Source organism: Salvelinus sp. IW2-2015, unplaced genomic scaffold (genome assembly GCF_002910315.2).
Source record: "Salvelinus sp. IW2-2015 unplaced genomic scaffold, ASM291031v2 Un_scaffold1817, whole genome shotgun sequence".
In the NCBI taxonomy this organism is placed as follows: Eukaryota; Metazoa; Chordata; class Actinopteri; order Salmoniformes; family Salmonidae; genus Salvelinus; species Salvelinus sp. IW2-2015.
Window position 1 is genome coordinate 27798 of NW_019943190.1, and position 10963 is coordinate 38760.

Here is a 10963-nt window from a genome sequence, read left to right on the forward strand (position 1 = left end):
TTTGTTACTATTCAGATCCTGTTATCCTGTCGTGCCTGTTTTCCTTGCCTGTCGCTGTTTTCCTCTCCGCTACAGGCCTGCCCGCTCTGACTCTGGTCCCTGTCTCCAGTCCCACGTCTCGTCATCCTGCTAAACTGTCCTGGATTCCCCACTCTACTACTCCCTTGGATTCCCCTCCGGACCTGCTTACCCTGTCACAACCCCTCTCGCTCCAGCCTCAGCCTCCGCACCTGGTTTCCAGCAACCCGCCCGAGCTTCTCCTGACCTGCACTCCATCTCCCCCCTATGTTTCAATAAATACCTTGGTTACTTCATCCCAGTCTCCTCATCTGAGTCTGTTCTTGCGTTCCCCTGTTCCACTCCGCGTAACAGTACGATCTGGCCAAAGAGATGAACCCAGCAGACTCTGCTACTCTCCACCAAACCCTTGCCGGCCAAGGCGCCCTGCTCGGGCAACATGACCAAGCCCTGAAGACCCTTCTGGAGCACATCAAGGAGTTTTCACAGAGCCTGTCTGACCTACAGGGCCAACCCCTCGCTCAGAGCTCACAACCAGTTCCAAGTCCTTCTCCTCTGCTCCGAGAGCCGTTTGTTCTGACTCCCGAGTGTTACGATGGAAACCTCGGAGCTTGCAGAGCCTTTTTGATATTATGTTCACTAGTATTTTAGCAACAGCCCTACTCTAATGCTAGCGAACGGGCCAAGATTTCCTTTCTGATTGGCTGCCTCTGTGGAGCAGAGCTTTCCTTGGACACGGTGGTGTGGGAGAGACAGTCCCCCATCTGCTTCTCCTACTCCAGATTCACGGAGGAGATTAAGAAAGTCTTCGACCACTCGGTCTGCGGTAAGGATGCCGCTAAACGACTCCTGTCCCTCCATCAATGCACCCATAGTGTTGCTGAGATGGCATGTGAGATCCGCACCCTCACCGCCGAAAGCGGCTGGAATGAGGAGGCCCTTCAGGGAACATTCCGGAACGCGCTCACTGAGACCATCGAGGACGAGTTGATGTCCACGGATGAGCCTGATGGACTTGATGAACTCATCTCTCTCGCTCTCATCGAAAACCGTCTACGTGAGCGTCAGAGGGAGAGGGTAGGTAGGGTTGCATGTCCCATAACATCTGCTACAGTTCCTTGTCCTCCTTCTCCGACTGCATCCCATCCTCCGGATCGTCCAGATCCTGAGCCCATGCAGCTCGGCCGGGCCCGTCTCTCTCCAGAATAGAAGCAACAACGAATCGGCGCTAGGAGCTGCCTATACTGTGGCCAGGTTGGTCACTTGGTCTCCACTTGTTCCCTGCGTCCAGCAAAAGAGGGGGCTCGGCAGTAGTGGGGGATATACTGTTAAGACAAATCGCCTGCCCATCTTCCCCCAGAKCCCTGCTTGAAGGCAACCTTGTGTGGCGGAGCCAGGCTTTTCCTGTCTGCTCTCATCGATTCGGGCGAGAGAGCTTCCTGGACCGAGGTTTCGTTACCCAGCTGGGCCTGGACACTGTCCCACTCGATTCACCCCTCGATGCCAACGCTCTCAATGGACAGCTCCTCGCCCGTGTCTGTGAGAGAACCGTCCCTGTCATCCTGCGTCTCTCTGGGAATCACCAGGAAAAGATCAGTTTCCACATAATCGACTGTCCTTACGCTACCCTGGTTCTTGGCCATCCATGGTTAAAGCTACACAACCCACAGATTGACTGGACTGCAGGAAAGGTAACCACTTGGAGTTCATTTTGTCACTCTAATTGTTTATATTCTGCCCTTCCCCCTGCCTTGTCTGTGCCCCAGTTCATTCCAGAACCTCCGGACCTGTCATCAGTTCCTCCAGACTATCATGATCTAGCTCCTGTGTTCAGCAAGCACAACGCCTTGTTGCTGCCGCCTCATCGGCCGTACGACTGCGCCATTGACCTCCAGCTTGGAGCTCCTCTCCCCAGTAGCCGGTTGTTTAACCTCTCTCGTCTCGAGCAAGAGGCTATGGAGAGGTGCATCCAAGATTCTCTGGCTGCAGGACCTATCAAGCCATCTTCCTCCTCGGTGGGTGATGGGTTTTTCTTTGTGAAGAAGAAGGATGGGTCACTGAGGCCGTGCATAGACTTCCGTGTTAAGAACAAGTACCCCTTGCCACTCATCAGCTCTGCTTTTGCCCCCCTCCATGGTGCCACGGCGTTTACCAAACTCGACCTCCGGAATGCCTACCACCTTGTCCGCATAAGAGAGGGGTACATGTGGAAGACTGCGTTCAACACACAACTGGGTCACTGAGTATTTAGTCATGCGTTTTGGTCTTACTAACGCCCCTGCTGTTTTCCATAACCTAGTCAATGATGTGCTGAGGGTTGTGATTGGACGTTTTCGATGACATCATGATTTTTTTCCAAGGACCCTGAGGCTCACCAACAACACCTTCGCCAAGTTATTCAACGGCTGTTGGAGAAAAAGCTTTTTGTTAAAGCTGAAAAATATGAGTTCCATGCTGCTAGTCTTTCCTGGGTTATATTATTACACAGGGACAGTTACGTATGGACCCCGACAAGGTCATGGCAGTCACAGAGTGGCCTGCGCCCTCCAACCTGAAGCAGCTACAGCGTATCCTGGGGTTGGCACATTTTTACAGACGTTTCCACCCACAACTACAGCCGTCTGGCAGCACCTCTCACCTCCACCTCCACTCTGTTCCACTGGACTCCTGAGGCAGAGGCAGCATTCCTGGAACTCAAGCGTCGCTTCACCTCAGCTCCGGTCCTTAATCAGCCCGACCCAGAACTCCAGTTCATCGTGGAGGTGGACGCCTCTGACACTGGGTTTGGTGCTGTTCTGTCTCAACSTTCCCCCTCTGATCAGAAGGTCCACCCATGTGCATTCTTTTCCCGTAAGCTCTCACCTCCAGAGAGGAATTTTGACATCGMAAACCGGGAACTCCTGGCAGTTAAACTGGCTCTGGAGGAATTGCATCACTGGCTGGAGGGCTCTGTAACCCCCTTCATTGTGTGGACTGACCATAACAACCTGTCCTACCTACATCCAGACCGCCAAACGTCGGAACTCCCGGCAAGTCATGTGGGCCTTGTTCTTCGGTAGATTCAATTTCACACTCACTTATCACCCCGGTTCGATGAATACCAAGCCTGATGCCCTCTCTCGCCAGTTCACCACCGACAACACGGGTAACGAGCCAGAAACCATTGTGCCATCCACCTGCAAGGTTGCCGCCGTCACCTTGGAGATCGAGTCCTGTATCCGCCAGGCTCGGCAGAACCAGCCTGACCCGGCTAACGGTCCTAGTAATGCTCTGTTTGTTCCAGATTGTGTTTYCTCTGTTCTTCAGTGGGGCCTTTCTACCCACCTCACCTGTCTCCCTCGCCTTCCTGCGTCAGTGCTTTTGGTGGCCCACCATGGAGAGAGATGTCCTGGAGTTTGTCTCGGCCTGTTCGGTTTGTGCCCGGAACAAAACCTCCACTAAACCCACTTCCGGTCTGCTCCGCCCTCTTCCCATACCCAGTCATCCCTGGTCACGCTTAGCTCTGGACTTCGTCACTGGCCTTCCCCCATCTGACGGTAACTCTGTCATTCTCACCATTATTGACAGATTTTCCAAAGCGGCTCACTTCATTCTCCTCTCCAAGCTTCCGTCCTCCAGGGAGACTGCGGACCTGTTAGTATCCCATGTGTTTTGTCTGCATGGCATTCCCACTGACATAGTTTCCGACAGAGGACCCCAGTTTACCTCCCAGGTATAGAGATCCTTCTGTTCAGCTCTTGGTATCAATGTCAGTCTTTCTTCTGGACATCACCCCCAGACCAACGGCCAGACCGAACGGGCCAACCAAGAGATGYAGACTGCCCTATGCTGCGTGACCTCTGCTAACCCTTCGTCCTGGAACGCTCAGCTACCCTGAGTTGAATATGCCCAAAACACCCTCACCAACGCCATTTGAGTGTGCTCTGGGTTACCGACCCCCCTTGTTCCCTGCTCAAGAGGTTGAGGTTGCGGATCCCTTTGTCCAGGACCATCTGCGCCATTGTCACCATATCTGGAGAAAGGCCCAGGCTGCCCTTCTTGCCCCCGAGAGGACCCAGTCCCAAGCCAACCGTGGCCGGGCCTCCGCTCCAGTCTAAACCCCAGGTCAAAAGGTATGGCTCTCATCGAAGGACCTGCCATTGAAGGTGGCATCGAAGAAACTTTCCCCCCGATTCATTGGTCCCTTTGAAATTGACCGTGTCATTAGCCCGTCTGCGGTGCACCTGAAACTCCCAGCCTCTCTCAGGATCCATCCTACCTTCCATGTATCCCTGATTAAACCTGTCTGCTCCAGTCCCCTGTCTCCTCCTGCACAGCTCCTCCACCCCCTCGGCTCATCGATGACCATCCTGCCTATACCGTCCGGCGGCTTCTGGACGTGCTCCGTCGGGGTCGTGGCTGGCAGTACCTGGTGGACTGAGAGGGATACGGGCCTAAGGGACGCTGCTGGGTGCCCTGCCGTCACATCCTGGACCCCTCACTCTTCCGGGATTTCTATTCCTCACACCCAAATAAACCTGGTCGGGCGCAAGGTGGCGCCCGTAGAGGCCCCCCCTCTACGGGCGCCACCTTGTGCCCGACCAGGTTTATTTGGGTGTGAGGAATAGAAATCCCGGAAGAGTGAGGGGTCCAGGATGTGACGGCAGGGCAACGGGGGTACTGTCACATCTGCCCCTGCAACACCCTCTACTGCTCATTCTGTGTCTCCTTGACCTGCTGCCACTCACCCAGTACTCTCTTCCTCTCRCTCTCTGTGTGATTGTGTGGGTGGAGACAGGTGTGCTGGAGTCAGAGCAGATCCCCACCAGCTGCAACCTGTTCCATAATCAAGACCTCTACAAATACTCAGCCCTGCTACTTCCACACTGCCAGATCGTAATKTCTGCTCAGTCAGTCTACGTTTCTAGCCATTAGTTACTATTCAGATCCTGTTATCATGTTGTGCCTGTTTTCCTTTCCTGACGCTGTTTTCCTCTCCYCTACAGTTCTGCCCGCTCTGACTCTGGTCCCTGTCTCCAGTCCCACGCCTCGCCATCCTGCTACTCTGTCCTGGATTCCCCACTCTACTACTCCCTTGGATTCCCCTCCGGACCTGCTTACCCTGTCCCAAACCCTCTCGCTCCAGCCTCAGCCTCCGCACCTGGTTTCCAGCAACCCGCCCGAGCTTCCTCTGACCTGCACTCCATCTCCCCCCTTGTGTTTCAATAAATACCTTAGTTACTTCATCCCAGTCTCCTCGTCTGAGTCTGCAATTGGGTTCTCCTTTTCCACTCCACGTAACAGTTGAAGTATACACTAGAAGGATGGCAGACTGCCTTTGCGTGCTTTACGTGTAACAGGGTTGGTTATGTTTCCACTTGCCTCTAAAGAAATGTGTATTTGATGTTCAAGCATTCTTATTGGTTAGTTCAACTCTGATGACAATAAGGGGTGTTGTGATTGGCCCCGCTTGCAGATAGGGGGAGATCGCGAACGTCAGGTCTTCCCAGTAGGAAAATGTGATGCAAGGGGTAGGTCACGTTCTGAATACTGTTTTCTATTTTCTYTTTTACAATGTGTACAAGTTTGCTGTACGTTACTGATTTTATACATGTGTGGGTATATGGTACCTGTTAGGGATTGAGGGGCTTTCTGGGATGTGCTTTGGCATATGATTGCTGTAAATAAGTGTGTTAGCTAGCATACACCGATGTCATGGTCACATAAGCCACTGCTAACACAGTTGTCTTCATASTACAGATTTTGCCATCGACAGCCATCAARACTGTTAAGCCCTGCACAACTAACGTGCTGTTTCCCATTTAACAACAGGTATTTACACATGTTAAATTTTGTATTGTATTTTTGTATTTTGTTCGCCCAGTAGGAAAATGTGATGCAAGGGATTTTGCCATCGACAGCCATCAATACTGTTAAGTCCTGCACAACTAACGTGCTGTTTCCRATTTAACAACAGAAATAAATGATGCTCAACTGGGACCACTGGCCGAAGTGATTTATTTTGAGAAAACACAACGTACGGAGAGGACATTATACATCTGTTACAGTAGCATCTGGGAGCAAAAGGGTAAAGTGCATCCCACTCCACACCAGATCTGACTATTCCCACTCCACACCAGATCTGACTATTCCCACTCCACACCAGATCTGACTATTCCCACTCCACACCAGAATCTGACTATTCCACTCCACAACCAGATCTGACTATTCCCACCCCACACCAGATCTGACTATTCCCACTCCCAGAACAGATCTGACTATTCCCACTCCACACCAGATCTGACTATTCCCACCCCACACTTCAGATCTGACTATTCCCACTCCCACAACCAAGATCTGACTATTTCCCACTCCACACCGATCTGACTATTCCCACCTCACACAGATCTGACTATTCCACTCCACACCAGATCTGACTATTCCCATCCAACACAGTCTGCTATTCACTCCACACAGATCTGACTATTCCCATCCACACCAGATCTGACTATCCCACTCCACACCAGATCTGACTATTCCCACTCCACACCAGATCTGACTATTCCACTCCACACCAGATCTGACTATTCCACCCCACACCAGATCTGACTATTCCCACTCGATTTCCACACACAGATCTGACTATTCCCACCCACACCAGATCTGACTATTCCCACTCCACACCAGATCTGACTATTCCCCACTCCACACAGATTCTGACTATTCCCACTCCAGCACCAGATCTGACTATTCCCACCCCACACCAGATCTGACTTCTATTTTCAATACAGTACAAACGTAGCATGGAGAAACAATAGATCACTCATTACTCCCATACTGCTAACAGAATATCCATGGATTTGAATGCTTAGAGTTGCTAGAGGGTCTTGTCTGCCTCCCAAACACCACCCTATTCCCGTTAGTGCACACTAGCATTGACCAGACCCCTATGGACTCTGGTTAAATGTAGTGCACTATCCTAGGCAATAGGATGTCTTTTAGGATGCACATTGTCTGAGCGAGGGAGTTTACCTAGTTGTGTGTGTTGTGAGGGAGGGGGTTTACCCAGTTGTGTGTGTTGTGAGGGAGGGAGTTTACCCAGTTGTGTGTGTTGTGAGAGAGGGAGTTTACCCAGTTGTGTGTGTTGTGAGGGAGGGGGTTTACCCAGTTGTGTGTTGTGAGGGAGGGGGTTTACCCAGTTGTGTGTGTTGTGAGGGAGGGAGTTTACCCAGTTGTGTGTGTTGTCGCTCTTCTCCAGTAGCTTCTTCTGCAGCAGCTCCCCAGTGCCGCCTGGTTCTCCGAACTTCTCCACAATGGACTTAGTCTTCCGGTACTGTTCCTCCTTCACCAGGTGTTTAATACTGGTCAGGTACATGTCCAGAGTTTGCTTCAGGGGTGGGACAGGCACCTTGGGCAGGACCTAGTGTTGTGGAGATCAATCAATCACACTCTCTCTCTCTCTCTCCTCTCATCTGTCAAGCAATTAATCATTCTATCCAATTTATTCATAAAGCCCTTTTTACATCAGTAAGTGTCAAAAATGGTTGTTACTGTACATTAACCAAGCCTATATTTCAAAGGGTAGGCAGTTATTGTAATGGTTGGGATAAACATTGACTCATTGAGGCTGCACCGAAAAGGACAACGTGTTCATCAGTGTAAGGAAGCTGTTGTCCTGTCTGTAGGCATTTATTCATCAGTGTGAGGAAGCTGTTGTCCTGTCTGTAGGCATTTATTCATCAGTCTGAGCATTACAGCTCTTATTTGCTTCCTGAAGTTTATCTTTAGCATTCTTAGAACCTGAGTAAATTATTCATTCAAACCGCTTGAAGCCACGTCGAGAATTAATTTTACAGCGTCCTGTGGGAAACGAAAATTACGCCTTTGATCGAAACAGCTAAGGTTATTTTATATTGAATAAAATGRAAATTAAATGTTTACCGAGTTATTAGTGTGTTGACTAATTATTTGTTCGTTTGGTCCGATATGTTGGAATCGGTCTGTCGTTGTGATCAATGTAACTTGTGAGAGTGGGTTACCTACATCACATGTGAAACAGGTATGATTGAACGCATACGTTGGTAATATTATAACTCGGAATTTGCTCCAAGAAAATGGCCACTCTCGGGGAGATACATTAGAATCGTATCGTTCTGAATTCAATTTATTTTTAGGCTTACTTATTAATTGATCCCCAGTGGGCAACTGAAGTTTCACTCCACGGGCACGTGCTTCGTTCATATTCATCATAACCTAAACCAATGTTGCTGTGTACTTTCTGGTAGCATAGACTAAACTGCTCGGGCAAACGGAAAAGTTAAAGAGAACCTTTTGACTTCCCGTATTTCTCAACATTCGCAGAATGCGTATCTCTGTTGCTGCAATTATGCACGGGGACTGCATTTTCTTTGGTGATTTAGTTGGTATCTTCCTACAAAATAGCCTGGATAAATTGGCCTTTACATGTAATATGTTTCGAATTTGAAAAATAATTTGAGTGCATTGTAGGCCTATCACTGATTCCAACTCTTTGTTTTTGGTAGGTAGTGTGAAATAGTCTAATTTTATTCTGCATCACTTTTTTTGATAGTGTCCGTTTGGGATAATACAAGTGTAGTACTTCCAGCCTGTCAATTTTCTATTTTTTGCCCCTAGCGGTCAGCACAAGGACACAGTAGAAATATTCGCGTTTCAAAACCATGCTCTTTTCAGCACCACGGATAGCGCCTGTATCTGTTACACTAGCAGTGGTTTACAAGGTTGTTGCTCCATACTTTTTCCAATGATAAAGTCAGTTAGTTAGACAAGTAGTTCTGTAATCCACTTGTGAAAATCCCTTCTCACTAAATGTATTTTAAAAACAAACAAGAGCAAGCCAAATTTGTAACAATAAATACATAATTTTGTAGGCTATACAATTACTGTACAAAACGAATTCCCCGAAATAGCCTTTCAGCATTGGTATGTTGCCAGTCACACACAACAATGTTACAAAACAGCAACAGTATGAAAATAATGAAGTAAAGCAAGCAACGTGATTCTACATGCTGGATTCTACATGCTGGATTCTAAATCAATAAATTAATATCGATTAAGCTATTGTTTTTGCAACTACCTGAATAACATATTTTTCTCTGACCTTATAAGCAGATAATACCTACATTTTAATATACCGGCAGAGATAAAAGATATTAAGAAATAACTGATGGTAAAATACCAAGGACAATCCTTCATTACACTCAGTATGAAACAAAATCGAATGTAACAAAAGCGTTTCTTACATAGCTTTCCCTGCGGCCTTTCGGCGGCTCTCTCTCCAGGATTGGCATGCTGTTGTCCAGTCTGGATCAGTCAGGTGAAAGTAATTTGAAAACCCTCAAGAGTTGGTTGAAGTTGAACCTTTTGCACGAAGCCAGTACATCCAAATCATTCATCAGAAATGAAAAAGGGGGATTACGCTGAACTTGATTAGGCTATAGGAGGATTTTATAACAGTAACTGTGAAGTTGTAATTATCAGTGAGATTTAAAAAACTAAAACCCTTAGTACCAATATGAATCTCTGTTATTAAACATAATACATTATTGTATAAACACAGGGGTACATAACCACCAACACAATCTTTCCACAATTATTAATAGACGAGCTGTCTCCTTTCAAGTCATTCAAACAAAGCACGTCATACATCAGCTAACTTTCTGAACTAGCCATATGTGTGAATAATGAGGAGAAGGAAAACGATTTCCGCTTACCTGAGCAATGGATGCTTTCCCTTTTCTCCTCAAGAGGTCAAAAATGTTTGCAACGAGATGACAGTGTTCCGGGTCCGTGTTTATAGAACTCCTTTGACGCGAAGGAATGTTCGTTCACCACTCTGTCTCAGTCTCCACGATATCCACGCCTACTTCAGAGACATTGCAAGGCTTTGACTTTTAGACAGCACTTGCTTAGTAAAGATGCTCTAGGTGGGGTTTGTCTCTACCCACTGGGCACAGACGTCAATTTAACGTCTATTCCACGTTGGTTCAACGTGATTTCATTGAAATGACGTGGAAACAACGTTTTATTCAACCAGTGTATGCCCAGTGGGTACTTACGCCCGCAGGCAGCAAACTCCTCCCATCGAAATCTATTTGTGGAACATATGATTTGACAGCTTGCCTTGCACCCCCCCTGACCACCTCTGACAAAGTAGGAAAATGATCTTGAAATAGTAGTTGCTACTAGCCGAGTTAGCCGGTAGGACTTTATCGAGTGTGTCGGATCTAGGAAATAAGGTGGCTTTCCGAGTTTGAGAGCTGAAAATTATTACTACCTATACTTGGTTGTTGAGTGAACAATATTGTTAGAACCGTTCTCCATGTGGGCGTCTGCTGCGAGGAGTTTTCACAGAGCAACAATGTCAACTTCCAGAACAATGGACAGTGCTGAGCGCCAGCTTGTTGCGCTATGTCTTTACGCACAACCAAGTAAACATTTACATTACGACATATGAGCTACATCATTCCTAAATAATAAGAATGTGATTCGCATACTCTCTCTTTCTCCCCTCTCTCTTTCTCGCTCTTTCTCGCTCTTTCTCCCCTCTCTCTTTCTCCCCTCTCTCTTTCTCTCTCTTTCACCCCTCTCTCTTTCTCTCCTCTCTCTTTCTCTCTCTCTCGTTCTCCCCTCTCTCTTTCTCGCTCTTTCACCCCTCTCTCTTTCTCCCCTCTCTCTTTCTCCTCTCTCTTTCTCCCCTCTCTCTTTCTCGCTCTTTCCCCCCTCTCTCTTTCTCGCTCTTTCTCTCTCTCTCTGTTTCTCTCTCTCTCTCTTTCGCTCTCTTTCTCCCCTCTCACTCACACACCCACAACACACGCACTCTCGCTCTCTGGCTCTCGTGCGTAATTGCACTGAAAAAAATTATGTAATCAATAAAAATCCACAGTGAAACGATTAGTTGGTTGAAGTATCATATTCAATACCCGTA

The 10963-nt window shown here is 48.1% G+C and overlaps 1 long non-coding RNA gene across 1 annotated transcript; it reads right to left on the bottom strand.

Moving 5' to 3' along the window:
• Positions 1 to 7219: 7219 nt before the first annotated feature.
• On the bottom strand, positions 7220 to 10009 carry LOC112072083 (uncharacterized). Its single transcript, XR_002894242.2, has 3 exons — positions 9750 to 10009; positions 9279 to 9396; positions 7220 to 7417 (listed from the first exon to the last, which is right to left on the bottom strand). It is a non-coding gene; the product is annotated as an uncharacterized lncRNA (long non-coding RNA).
• Between the last annotated feature and the right edge of the window lie 954 nt (positions 10010 to 10963).